Here is a 12,845-nt window from a genome sequence, read left to right on the forward strand (position 1 = left end):
ATAGGCTCATTGCTCACAAATTGCTGAGAATTCCAAGACAGCATACGCAGAGCCATAAACTAAGTGTATATCCCATTCAGCCGCAGAGGTTGTATAGGCCATGTTGCTGGCCAAGAGGTTGCAAGGATGTCTGTACCTTTAGTTCATTTTAACCTTCTGGTGGTCTGATTGGGCCTCCAGAAAATCCTAGCACTTCCTTTGTCAGGAGAGCAATGCCACCCGCCAGTTCTTTTTCCAACCAAGAGGTGTGCGGTGAGACCGTCACGGCCTCATCTCCACAGGAAGGGGGGTGACTGTTTTCTCTATCTATGTGATGGCTATAGGGACAGGCTGAAGGAGAGACGGCCAGAGAGGAATCGAAAAATCACATTTCTGACAGGGCTTATTCTTAGACATAGTCCTCTCGTGATTTTTCCCTAGCTGCCGTCTCCTTGCTCTCCAATATCTCCTATGAAATTGAAAAAAAAAATGTGGCAGTCATCTGTCTCATTTTGACTCTAAGGAACACTCTCTTTTTTCCTGTTCTTTCATGAATTCCTTCAGTATAAGGAAGAAGTAGAGGAGATGTGCAGGGGACATGAGGGGAGGGGCAGCTGTGGTCAGAAAGGGGCTGGCGAAGGAGCCCTGGGGCTTTGGGAGAGCAGAGAGCAGCTGGCAGGTGGGAGCTGTGCCGCTGGGATTTCTGCAGGGCCCCTCCATGTCCCTGCCACCCCGTTAGCCCTGCAAGGACCTCAGTCTACTCTTGTCGTGGAAGGACAGACAGTACCGTCTGGAGAGGTTCCCAAAATGTATTCTGCTGTGCCTGTTCTTTTAAGATCATGGTCACCAGAACTGTATGCTGGCATTTAGGAAAAAAGTAGATCAGGCCAGAAGGGGTGGCCTTCTGGGTGATGAGCTCATTAAGACAAAAAAAAAAAAAAAAAAAAAAGAATTTATCCACTGTAGTCACGATATGGAAACAACCTAGATCTTTGGTAGATGAATAGATAATGACACCGTGTCCTGTAGATCAAATTAGTATTCAGGCTTGAAAACAAAAGGAAATTCTGACTTTCATCAACCTGGAGGACACCATGCTAAGTACTATAAGTCATGAATAAACAGCAAGCCCTGAACGGTCCCCTTTACAAATGGAATGTTAAAAGACTGAATGCGTCAAAGTGGAGCTTACACTCTCAGTTATTTTGCTTAACACAATGATCTCTAGTTCCACGCGTTTTCTTGCAAACAGCCTAATTTTGTTCTTCTTGATGGTTGAATACACTCCATTGTGTATACATATACCATATTTTCTGTATCCAGAAAAATGGCCCATGTGCTTCAGTTCTGTGGAACTGGTGAGTCCTGGGTGTCTACTGTGTCCATGGTGACCCTAGATCATGGGACTGGAAGTAGGCTCTCTGTAGGACTGGTGAGTTCTGGGTGTCTAATGTAACCATGGTGACCCTAGATCATGACTGGAAGTAGGCCATCCTGTTTAGGGTTGCTGTTCAGACCCCTACATGATCCAGTTCCCTAGACAAGATGACCTGGGATGTGAATGCCAGTTGTAGCTCTTCCGAGGAGTTCTGAATCTTTCAGTGGGAAAAGAAGACTGAACCAAGTGAAGCCCTGTTTCAGAAATAAATCTGGGACCGATGCTGTAAGGCTTGATGGCAGTATTTTTCATATGGCCTGGATTTAAGGCTGTATGTCTAAAGAATCTACACACACACACACACACACACACACACACGCGCGCACACACCTATTCCCCCACATAATACACACATGTGCATAATCACACCCACCCCCTTATCATGCATACACGCACCAATCACCCCCACACACCCCAATTAGCTTAATTTTGGTGATCATTTCTTTATATATATATATATATATATATATATTCAAGTTGCATACCTTGATATATATATAGTTAATTATATGCAATAAGGCATGTAGACAAAAGAGAAGATCGCTGCGTGTCTTCTGAGTCCTTCCTGCTTTGGGAAATGGGGTTGACTTTCAGTCTGGGACAGTGACAAAAGCAGCCCTGGAAGAGAAAGTTCCAGTGTGTTCTAGCTACCACTGCATAAGGTGAAGCTGCCCCACAAAGGGAGAAAGACCTCAGGCAGCTGGCCCTATTTCTGCGTGCAGTTTGCCCTAAAATTCAAGAGAGGGCAGCAGATAACCTACACTCACCGCCTGGAGGACCCAGCAAGAAGTACCACCTGAGGAATGCCAGCAGGGGACTCCGGATCTTTTTCAAAACTCGTGGAACTCTGGCGTTCACCAAGCCAGAAATTTGTTTCCAGTCCTGTGTGTCTGGAAAGCAGGTACATGGTTCATGGGATTGAAAGGCGTGAGTGAAGACAGATTACCAAGCAGACTCCTGCCACTCCCGGCCCCCAGCTCCGACCTCGAAGGGACAGTGTTGCCAGTAGCCGGCACAGGCTTGCGAGCAGACACCACTGTGTGAGGGGGAAGGCCGCTTGGCTGCCTCTGCAGTCCTGTAGTTGCTCTGCGGGGTCTCTGCAGTGAACAACCTCCACAGTCTGACCTTGGCATTGGTCCCTACCCAGTAAGTTCCGCTGCTGGAGAGAACTCTAGATAGCATCAGCTCTTGTTTGTAACTGGAAGGACGTGTCGTGTTCCCAGTGCTGGGATGTTAGAGAGACTGCGGGCTGGGTAGCATAGGAAAAATTGGGAACAATGCCTCCGAGATCTCAAGTTAAAAACACAACCTTTTGGTGTGTGTGTGTGTGTGTGTGTGTGTGTGTGTGAGAGAGAGAGAGAGAGAGAGAGAGAGAGAGAGAGAGAGAGAGAGAGAGACCCTGGCTGCCCTAGAACTTGCTCTGTATACCAGGCTGGCCTTGAACTCAGAGATTTTCCTGCCTCTGCCTCTGGAATGATGGGGTTAAAAGCCTGTGTCACCACACCCAGGTCTGAAAACACAATCTTAACTGAGTCCTGTATAATGAGAATTAGAACCTCCCTCTTTATAACACAGTTTTCTGAGCCAGGCGACATTGGGGTGTGGAACCCAAATGCAGCTCCTTCTTATGCGGGTGAGGAAGAGTGAGCAAAATGGAATCTTTATTGTTCCAAATAAATTTCAAAATGACGATGAAAGGCTTGTAGGGTCTGTAGAAGTCTTTTTTCCCCTCTGCCTGGTGCTAAGTCACATTGCATCACTTCAACTTACTCAGAAAATTCCAGACAGTTTAGATGCTACCTCTAAAACTTGAACCCTTTATATGTTTTAATGGATTTTTGATTTCTTGATACATCATTGGGATTTGTTAAAAGTTTCATCAACAAGGCAAACGACTAGAACTGTGGAAAGTTCCTTACTCCAAATGGGAAAATATGTGTTATCCCTTGTTTTCCTTTCTGTAACCTTAAAGTTGCCAGGCATGAGACTGTCTAGATCCATGCTTCTCAACCTATGGGTCGCAAGCCCGTTGACAAACCTCTGTCTCCAAAAATATTTACATTATGACTCATGACAGCAGCAAAATCACAGTTTTGAAGTAGCCACAAAGACCACTTTATGGTTGGGGTCACCCCAACTTGAGGAAGTGTGTTAAAGGGTCGCGGCTTTAGGAAGGTTGAGAGCATTGGTCCAAGTACACATCTGAGCCTGCACCAAAGGTTTCTGGGAAGCACGCCTTGAAATGCTGGACTGATTTAATATTAAAGCAGTGACTCTGGGATTGAGTTCATCTGAAAACACTTCATAGACACTGGAGAGTCGAGGATTCTCTTCAGATGTGCATTAATAAAATCCAGACTTGGCAAGAACACAAGTCCACAGCACAGGCGCTCTGTCTCTGAAGTGCTGAGGCAGGGGGATGACACTGTACCAGTGTATCACATGCCAGGACATTTGAAGTACAAGGTGATCGGCAAATTGATAGGGTCTGCTGGGTCCCAGCAGAGTGCTGGGGACTTCGAGATTGCCTTGTGCAGTGATCATAGGGTCTTTCATACTAGGGAAAAAAAAAAAAACAAAAAAAAAAAAAAAGAAAAAAAAAACCTGTACAGGGATCTGTGTGCCTCTTCCCAGGAGCAGCCGTTAGAATTGCTACTGTTCAGTAGAGTGTTGTTTTTTACTGAGTCAAAAGGCAAAGAGAGTGGGTGTGTTCACAGAATTTGTATAGAAGAAAAAAATCTTCTGGAAAAGGGAATATATACTATAACAGCACAAATAGGGATTTTTTTTTTAAAGGATGGAGGAAGGGAGGGAGAAGGAGGGAGGAAGAAAAAGAAAAAATAAGGGAAAGAATGAGAATAAATTTTGATAGTGCAAATGTTTATACACACACATATTTCTGAAGTTAAAGTTTTCTGTGCTTGACAATGGGAGACTTGGGCTTAAAAAAATACTTTTGATTTATTTACTTTTATTTTATGCGTATGGGTGCTTGCCCGAATGTCTGTATGTACAGCACATGCCTGTTGCTCTTGGAGGTCGGAAGAGGGTGACAGATCCCCTGCCACAGGAGTTATGACCGGTCAGCCTGGGAACTGACTCCAGGTTCTCTGCAAGAGCAATGAGTGCTCTTAACACCCGGCCATCTCTAGCTCTGCGAGGACTGCGCAACGCTGGCAGCTCCCCATACAAAAGGCTCGTTTTAAAGTTTCACAGCTTCAGTTTCGTTATTGGTAAAACGTGGGAAATCAATATCTTTTCATGATGCTATTACATCATGACTTACTGGAATACTGCAGTGGACACAACGAACTCCTAAATATTGACACCTCCCTCACTCTATTGAATTTACTACAGTTAATAGGGATGTATAAGCCCCAAGTAATTTTCAAAATCAGTTAGAAGAGATGTATTTTCTCAGGCCATGAATACGCACGGTTTGATGCTCTTTTCAACTTTAGCCTGTTGATTCTGTTTTTGATTTTGAGATGGGGTCTCATGTAGAGTGCCATGGTATCTCTCAACTTGCTGAGGCTGGTCTTGAACGCCTCATCCTCCCGTGTCTGGTCCCGAGCACTGGGATTACAGGCGTGCCCCCACTCCCTCTTCTTACTGCTTTTCTTAGCTGTTCTGCAGCCTACCGCTCCAGTTTTGTCTTTGCCTTTCAAGGTTGCTTCTCCACCAAAAGAATGTAAATAGACTAGTTACCATGCAAGTTACGAGCATTTAGCCACACATCAGGAAACACATCAAAACAGCAAGCTCTGAACCTGACCTTCTAGAGCGAAATCAACAGACACAACCCAGGACGCTTCCTGCAAGGAAGCTTGAAGGAGGGAGGCAGGGCTTCTTGGCTTCCCACCACTGCAATTCTGTCTTGCCCCCACCCTCTGTCTTGGCTTTCTTCACTTCTGTCTCGGACCACAGTGTTTCAGATGGTGTTGTCTGGGCAGGGAGCTTTGTAACTGTTCTGGAGAGAAAGGAACAAGGCAGGAAAGCATCCTTGCATCAAAAAGGCTTAACTCCCTCAAAGGGTCTGTGCAGTTTTGAAATTGCTGCTATGCATATCTAGTGAACACATATCCATCCACACCATGCCTTCTCTTTGCCTGTGCCTACCTTCCTACTGGGTGAGGGCGGCACACTCCAGTCGTCTGCTTCTCTACCCATCAAGCGTATCGCCTACCTACAAAGGAAAGTGCAGAGGGCCAGGGATGGGCAGACAGATACCATGCCTGCTGAATAGCTCAGCGTCTGACCGTGCAGCAGCAACTTCATCCACACAGCCCCACGGAAAGACTCTCTTGGTTAAGTATCATGCCCTGTCCTAACAGAAGCTTGCACCTGGACCTGAGAGGCCAAGAAACCTCCCTGAGGCCACCTGTGATAGAGCTCAGAACCGAGTTCTTCACACTAGCTCGTCTCTTTGCTCTTTGAGAAAAGATCTGGGTCAATTCCTGAAGAGCTAGTTCTGCTCCCCTCTCTGATGGTTTTCATTTGTAAAAAAATGGCAGGCAAACCTACAGAGAGAAACCTATTGCATGAAATTTGGTGACAGTTACATCCCAGTTTTACGCATGGTTAGTGGGTTAGAGTTCAGTAGGGCTGAGTTAGGCAGTGGTAAGTCTAACACTGTGGTTTTGGTAGGACCACTTAGCTGGCGTTTCCGTGCTGGGTATAGGCAATGCCTTACTAGAGAAAAGGCGGTGCCTTTTTCTCTGAATATTTTATTGTTTTCAGAAAAGCATCCTCACTGTTAAAAATCAGCTGGCTCACACTGCCTGCATGGCTGTCATGCAGGTCCCTGTAGATATAATGAGGGAAGGTAATGACTTGGAAAGACAGAGGCAAGGGTGGCTGTTTTTCCATCCTTTTGTGTCTTTCTCGGAAAGCAGTCAGATTTGGTGTGAAAATAAAGGTTATGTGATCATTTCCACCCAACGAAAGACTGAGGGGTCAGCTTCAAGGGGCCAGCACTTGACCCTTGACCTGTTCCAGGGTCCCCTCCAGAATCCCCTGTGAAGGGGCTCCCTCCTTGCTCCTAACCTCTCTTCCTCCACTGGACATGAGGGCCTCCACTTCCTGTTGGTATCTTGTTAACGTTTTCTGTCTCCTTGGTTAAAGCCCCTGAAACCTTGGGTGTTGAGGGCCAAAGAGAGTGATGTGCTACGCATGACTGACAGCCACGTTTTCGTGATGTCGTACATCACTGTCTCTCAAGCCGGAATTCCTCAGAAGCTTGTCTCAGCTTCTCCAAAGAAAAGCAAACTGTGAGTGCCTGGGTCCCTCACCGGATAAGTGAGGCAGTCTCAGAGGTAACAGAGTCCAGTGAGAGGAGCTCTGGATTCTGCAGTCTTCAAACCTCTGCAGATGGCTTTTCTACACCAAAATTGTAACCATTGTGGGATAAAGGGTTTTTTTTGTTATTTATTTATTTATTTTTCCAAATTGCTCTTTTGGCTTTTCAGAATGTTTTGCAGGTGTTTTAATATTATGTACCCATTTTCTGGAGCCATAGCTGAAACCCGGGGGTTACTAGCTTAAAGAGACACAGCTGATTCCTAGCATAGCTCTGATTGGACTCCCAGTCTTTTGGTTGTCCTGCATTGGTGTCTCCTTCACATAGCACCCTTTCCATAGACTGGAGGGTAGGGCCACACACACAGATAGGTAGGTATTATTGTGGATAGCAACTTAGGTTAAAATTCTTTCTTTGGTCATATTTTTGGTGTTCTGTCTAAAAATTTATCAGCAATCCCAAGGACATATGGGCACACCAAAGCCATCTGGGGAGTCTTGATCCTTATTGAAGACTTCACTTCTGCTCTTTGCTTTTCCTTTTTTCTTTTTCCTCCTTTCTTTTTTGTTTTGTTTTGTTTTGTGAGACAAGGTCTTTCTACATAACCCTGGCTGTCCTAGAACTCACTACATAGAGTAGGCAGGCCTCTGCCTTACAGAGATCTGCCTGCCTCTGTCTCCTGAGTGCTGGGATTAGAGACGTGTACCACTTTTCTCTGCTGCTCCCCCCGTGCCCAGCGGATCGCCTTTCCCCAAAGACAGACAGATCAGTCCAGTGTCTCATAGTTATTTGCCTAAGAGTCAAATACCCACCTTCTTAGGAAAGAACATGAACTATGTTGTAGATTAGAGTATAGGATGGCAGAGGTCACTGGGGGGTAAAGTGGGAGGAGACCCATCCACAGTGATTTTACTCTCTGCTTTAGAGACAGAGAAACCTGGTCTCAGGCCTGACTCCACCGCTTTGTCTTTTGAATGTCTGTCGTTTCGTTGGAAAGTAAGATGTGTGTTCTAATACACAGGCCAGTTTCTAATCATACACCCCTTTTGGGGCCTCAGATCATAGCTGAAGCAGTGAGCATTGTCTCTCTGCATGCTGCTTCTGGGGAGATCATGCAGCAAACACGTCCTCTGAGAACTGCTTCATGAGGATCGTGGAGCATGGCTGATCTGCTCATGACAGTTAAATCCATGGGGCTGAAAGCCAAGACACACGTGTATACACACACACACACACACACACACAAACACACACGCATGCATGCACACACACACACATACACACAACTCATGCATACACTCACAGAGAGAGAGAGGGAGGGAGGGAGGGAGGAAGGGAGGGAAGGAGGGAGGGAGAGAGAGAGAGAGAGATTCCCTCACCCCTACCCCAGGGGAGCCGCTGGTTCTAGACTTCTCAAGTCACTTGCAGTCACCCCTCTTTGCCTTGCATCTTCACCCCAGGCACTGACTGACATTGTCTTCTAATCTTAACTTGAGTCAGCGAAGCCTCTTTTTCTACTTAGGACACCAGATCCGTTCCGGCTTTCATTTCCCCTTCTCAATGTCCCCTTCCGACTCTCTGCCTCCGGCTGACCACACTCCTTCACTCTCAAGAACAGACTGCTTATCTCTTTTCTGTGTTGGAGGCAGCCAGAGGCTTTTAGATAATGAAAATCTTTCCTCTGCAGTTTTGTGCTACAAAGAATTTGCTAGATTTGCTGGTACAGAGCTAGCACTTGTGCTCCGCAGTTCTCAGAAGGTCAAGGGTCAACCATGACCACGGTCACGAGAAAACATGAAAATAATGCTAATATATCATGAGGAGTAGCCTGTAGCTGGCAGGGTGAGGAGAGACAGTGAAGATGTCCCTAAATGGCGTAGCAGCTGAATCGTGAAAGATAGTTGGGAATTTAATAGTCAGGACTGGGAGTTGGGGTTCAGGGGGTCCAGGCAGGGGAGTGTTACCCCTGTGTGGGAAGGAAGGAAGCATGAAAGAGCATTCAGAGATAGATCAGGTTGACTTAGCTGGTTTGGCTGGCAGGGCAGGTGCCTCTGTCCTCCACCCTTCCAGTTCCACATTCCAGGTGTATCTTTCCTTGGGCCGTTCTCTCCCTAACAGTCAGGGATCAATCATACTCTGTCAAAACTTGCAAGACAAGCTAACTTCAGCCATTCAGGATGAGATCTTAGGTATGGTGGGGACATAAAATGTGTGCACAGTGGCACTCAGGAGTGGAGAAGGGGGGCTGGTGGGAACGAGCGCCGTCATCATCACCATCATCACTCTTAGAGACAGGGTCTCATGTATCCCAGGTTGGCTTTGGACTCACTTTGTTACTTGAACTAGGATCCTCTTGTCTCTGCCTCCCAAGTACTTGGGTTATGGGCCTGAGCTATTTTCACCCAGTTTATGTGGTAGATTCCACTGGGGCCCTCCGTCATGCTGGAGAGGCACTTTACCAACCGGATTTTATCTCCAGCCTGGAAATGGCTTATTTGGTGCCCAGATGCTCAGGTCTTCTGGTCCAGGTGTGAAATGGAAGGGTCATGGACAGAGGTAGCAGAGACCCCAGGGGACTGGCATGGGATTGTGAGAGAGCTTCAGTAGCCATTTTTTGCAGTGGAGTCAAGAGACACAGTCAAGTGCTTTTCTTCGTGGAGGGTCCCATCAGTCCAGTAAAGAATACAAGAGAGGAGCAGGTCTGGGGAAGACATTTAAATCTACTGCTTCTCAGAGGCAGAAGGGCCTGGGCTCAGCTGAACCTGTGGTTTCAAGTGCAGGTAGAAGGGTAAAGGGGTAACTGACCAGGGGTTCTGGGATGAAGCTTTCCGAAGGAGACATCGTTCATTCCACCAAATACTTTACAAGGCACCATGGGCCATAAAAAGAAAAAGCATGGGTGGTCTTCAACCTTTGGGAGCCTCCTTTGTTTCAAATACAACCACAGATTCAGGCTCAACATGTATGAAAACTGTTTCTGAGGATGGATGGCGAAGTCACGTGTCCTTTCTGCCTGTTAGTGCTATGTTTCCTGGGGGGTCTCTGATGTTTGACACACAAATGAGAACATCTTCCTTCTCTTTATTTTTCTTGAGATTATTGGCAAGGGTCAAACAGCATCCTAGGATTTTCTAAACACAGTAACCTGTGATTTACCTGTTCTTTTGTTTTGTTTTAATCCTGCCTTGTGCTTTAATATGGCATGCTTGGTTAGAATAGTCCAAGAAAAGGGGACAGGGTTTGAAAGAAAAGAAAGAAAAAGAAAGATGGAAATTACCAATCTTAGGAATTAAAAGCTGATGAGAATGGAGGAAAATTTATAGTTTTTTTTTTTTCAAGTGAAAAAAGCCTCTTCAAATGTCATTTTCCTCTCTGTTTGCTGTGTGTGGTTCACAGCCATGATTGTAGGGTCTCAACTGACTGCTAAAACTTGTGTATTTTTAGGCTAGTATTTAAGGAAATATCTTAAATATTTCAACAGATGTTTAAAATATTCAAGAGATATTTAAGATATTTGAGTATTTAAGAAACACGAATCTGCATGAAGAACCATTAGACTTCAATACCTTGGGAATTAAAACTTGGAATAAAAGATATAATTATAAAGTTTGACTTCAATATGCATGTCAGAAGTGCCAACCGGCATTTTATACCATGAAGAATTACAAAATGCTAATTAAAAGTCAATGATAATATCTCTGTTCCCTGTAAGCTTGCATGGAATCCCTTAAAAAGTTCCTCTCTGGAGTAGGCAATTTCTTATGGGAAAAAATTCCACACACTAGAGGATTCATATATGGAAAGTGACTTGGGTCTCCTTATTTAGATGTTTAAAGTTCAGATCGTCTCGCGTCCTATTTTAGTTAGTGAAACCCAGGTAATTCACTTTGTTTTGTCCCCTCAGAAACAGGGGTGTTTGTCCTTATTTGTGTGGCTTCAGAGGGGCTTTCCAAGTTAACCCTGGGTTTTACATCTCTTTTCATTTTATGTTCAGGCAGCTTCCCTTCATCCATTGCTTTGCTTTGGTGTGTGGAGAAGGCCCTTGGTAAGGAAGAGCTGGGAGAGGGGAGTAGACTTGAATGAGGAAGAGCTTGCCCGGGATTTACAGTATTCCCAGCTCCCAGGGAAGCCTGTGAGACCTGAGGTTGTCACCCTTCAATAAATCGGGTCCCATTTGCCAATAGTGTCCCTGTCACTGAACGTACGCCCTAAATCTTCTTAAAGGAGCAGCTGGAAGTCAGACCAGTTTTACAGTCTTGTGGGCAGGGCTGCTAACGAATAAAACCAGTACTTTAGCAACATAGCGCAGCTTCTGATGAAAGAAGTCGTGGGTCTGAAGCCTACTGAGGACAGCCCTATTAAGATTCACTCAGAAGCTAAAAATTCATTTCCTGGACTTAACCAGGTGGCAGTGGGAAGGCTTCCCTTCCTCATCAGCCTGGAGGGTGGGGGCTTGGCCCTGTGGAGACCTCAGGGCTGTGTGGGCTGATCAACATGGATATAATTAATATGTGCCAGCTCGAACGGCAGAGGCGGTTTGATTCGATTCTGCACTACTGGGAAATATTTTCTTTCTGTGTCCATCACACACTTTCCTTTTTTTGGAATCTGGTCTTCTCTGGGCACCGCCCTCTCCGGGTTTAGGATCTCTGCTTCCTGTCATAACAGACACCATCAAGTAGGAAAGCTAGCCCCGTTCAAGCTACATTTTCTTCCTATTCCCATCACCATTTTAAAGACGCATTTTTCACCCCATGGTAAGGAACATGGTAAATAATTGAGGCGATCCATCAAGGGACATGTTCCTGATAATGAAAAATTGCATAACTCAGGGCAAGTCAATTAAAAACCACAAACTTCAGATCCTTTTTCTCAGCGAAGACTGATTTATTAGTACAGGAGGCATCTAATACAACAGGGTGTGGGGGGTGAATCAAAAATTTTTCTTTAAGTTCTAAAAATGCAGTTCAAGTTCGACACTAAACTGGAGTAGGAATCACACAATACGAGAGTCTGTCAGTTCTTTGAAATGAAAAGGCGTATTTTTTTAAAAAAAAATCACCAGATGTGAGATGCCAGGTTTCCTAACAACTTCAGGAACAACATCCTCTGCCGGGGGACACTTATATTCCTTCCAGGATTTGAAATGAACCTTATTCTTTGGTTTTGCCTATACAATAAAACTCTACAAATTACCAAAAAAAAAAAAAAAAAAAGGCAGGATATTTTCTTTTGCTAAGCTAAATATTTGCCCAAGTAAAACTATCTGGATGAGAAACTCAAATGATTTTATTATCTGGTTGCCTGGTTAGGATACAGGCAATATGTTCACAGATTGTGGTATCTTGTACAACTGTATACTTTTTTTTTCTGTCATTTAAGGAGCAGTAGTTCTATTTAGAAATGTCAAATACTGCTTCAGTGGGCCAAGGGAAAAATACGAACTCTCAGGAACAGCATCTCCAAAAACACATTTCAGTGTTTTCTTTTTGTATGCTCAAATATAAATCTAAACACCAGTATCTCTCTTCTAATACTGGAAACATCTAGACTTTTTTTTTTTCTTAAAGATTCAGAGCCCAGTAAAGTGAGCTTTGACTTGTCTAACAGCTTAAGTAAGGTTCAGCAGTCAGGCATGAAAAACTCAGTTCCAGGGAAGGACGTGTGACACAATCCCTCTGAACTCCAACTGCCAAAGAAAAGGAGGGATTGTGCCCTTTTTACTAACAAAGAATGCAGTCCTTAGAATTCTCCAGCCTCGGAATTCCACCAGTGTTCCAGGGTTCTCCTCCTGATGTGTGAGAACAATGAGTAATAAAAAAATTAGCAAAAATCTCATCCAAGGCCGTCCTTTGACTTTATAAGGTTCAACACCAGATATATCAAATTCTGGAAACACCAGAGACCAGGGAAGCTGAAGGGCAAGCAAGCACTGGTGGTGGGTGGGTGGGTGAGGGAGAGGACACAGGTTTGAAAGAAACCCTCAGTTAATTTTTAACCTGCTCATATTCATTTTGTCCATGTCTGTTGAGGTATTACTACTTCAACTGACAGCTAGGGACTGTGACATTTCATATTCCCATAAATATTTGACTTTGACTTCATAAAAAGTCCCTTGGGTCTATAATA

At 44.8% G+C, this 12,845-nt stretch overlaps 1 long non-coding RNA gene across 1 annotated transcript in view; it reads left to right on the forward strand.

Annotated features, from left to right (window-relative positions):
* Positions 1-12,845, forward strand: part of LOC148119901 (uncharacterized) — a 95,722-nt gene that overhangs the window by 31,756 nt on the left and 51,121 nt on the right. The window lies entirely within an intron of this gene.

The sequence above is a fragment of the Myodes glareolus genome, chromosome 14, assembly GCF_982192425.1.
Source record: "Myodes glareolus chromosome 14, mMyoGla1.1, whole genome shotgun sequence".
Classification (NCBI taxonomy): Eukaryota; Metazoa; Chordata; class Mammalia; order Rodentia; family Cricetidae; genus Myodes; species Myodes glareolus.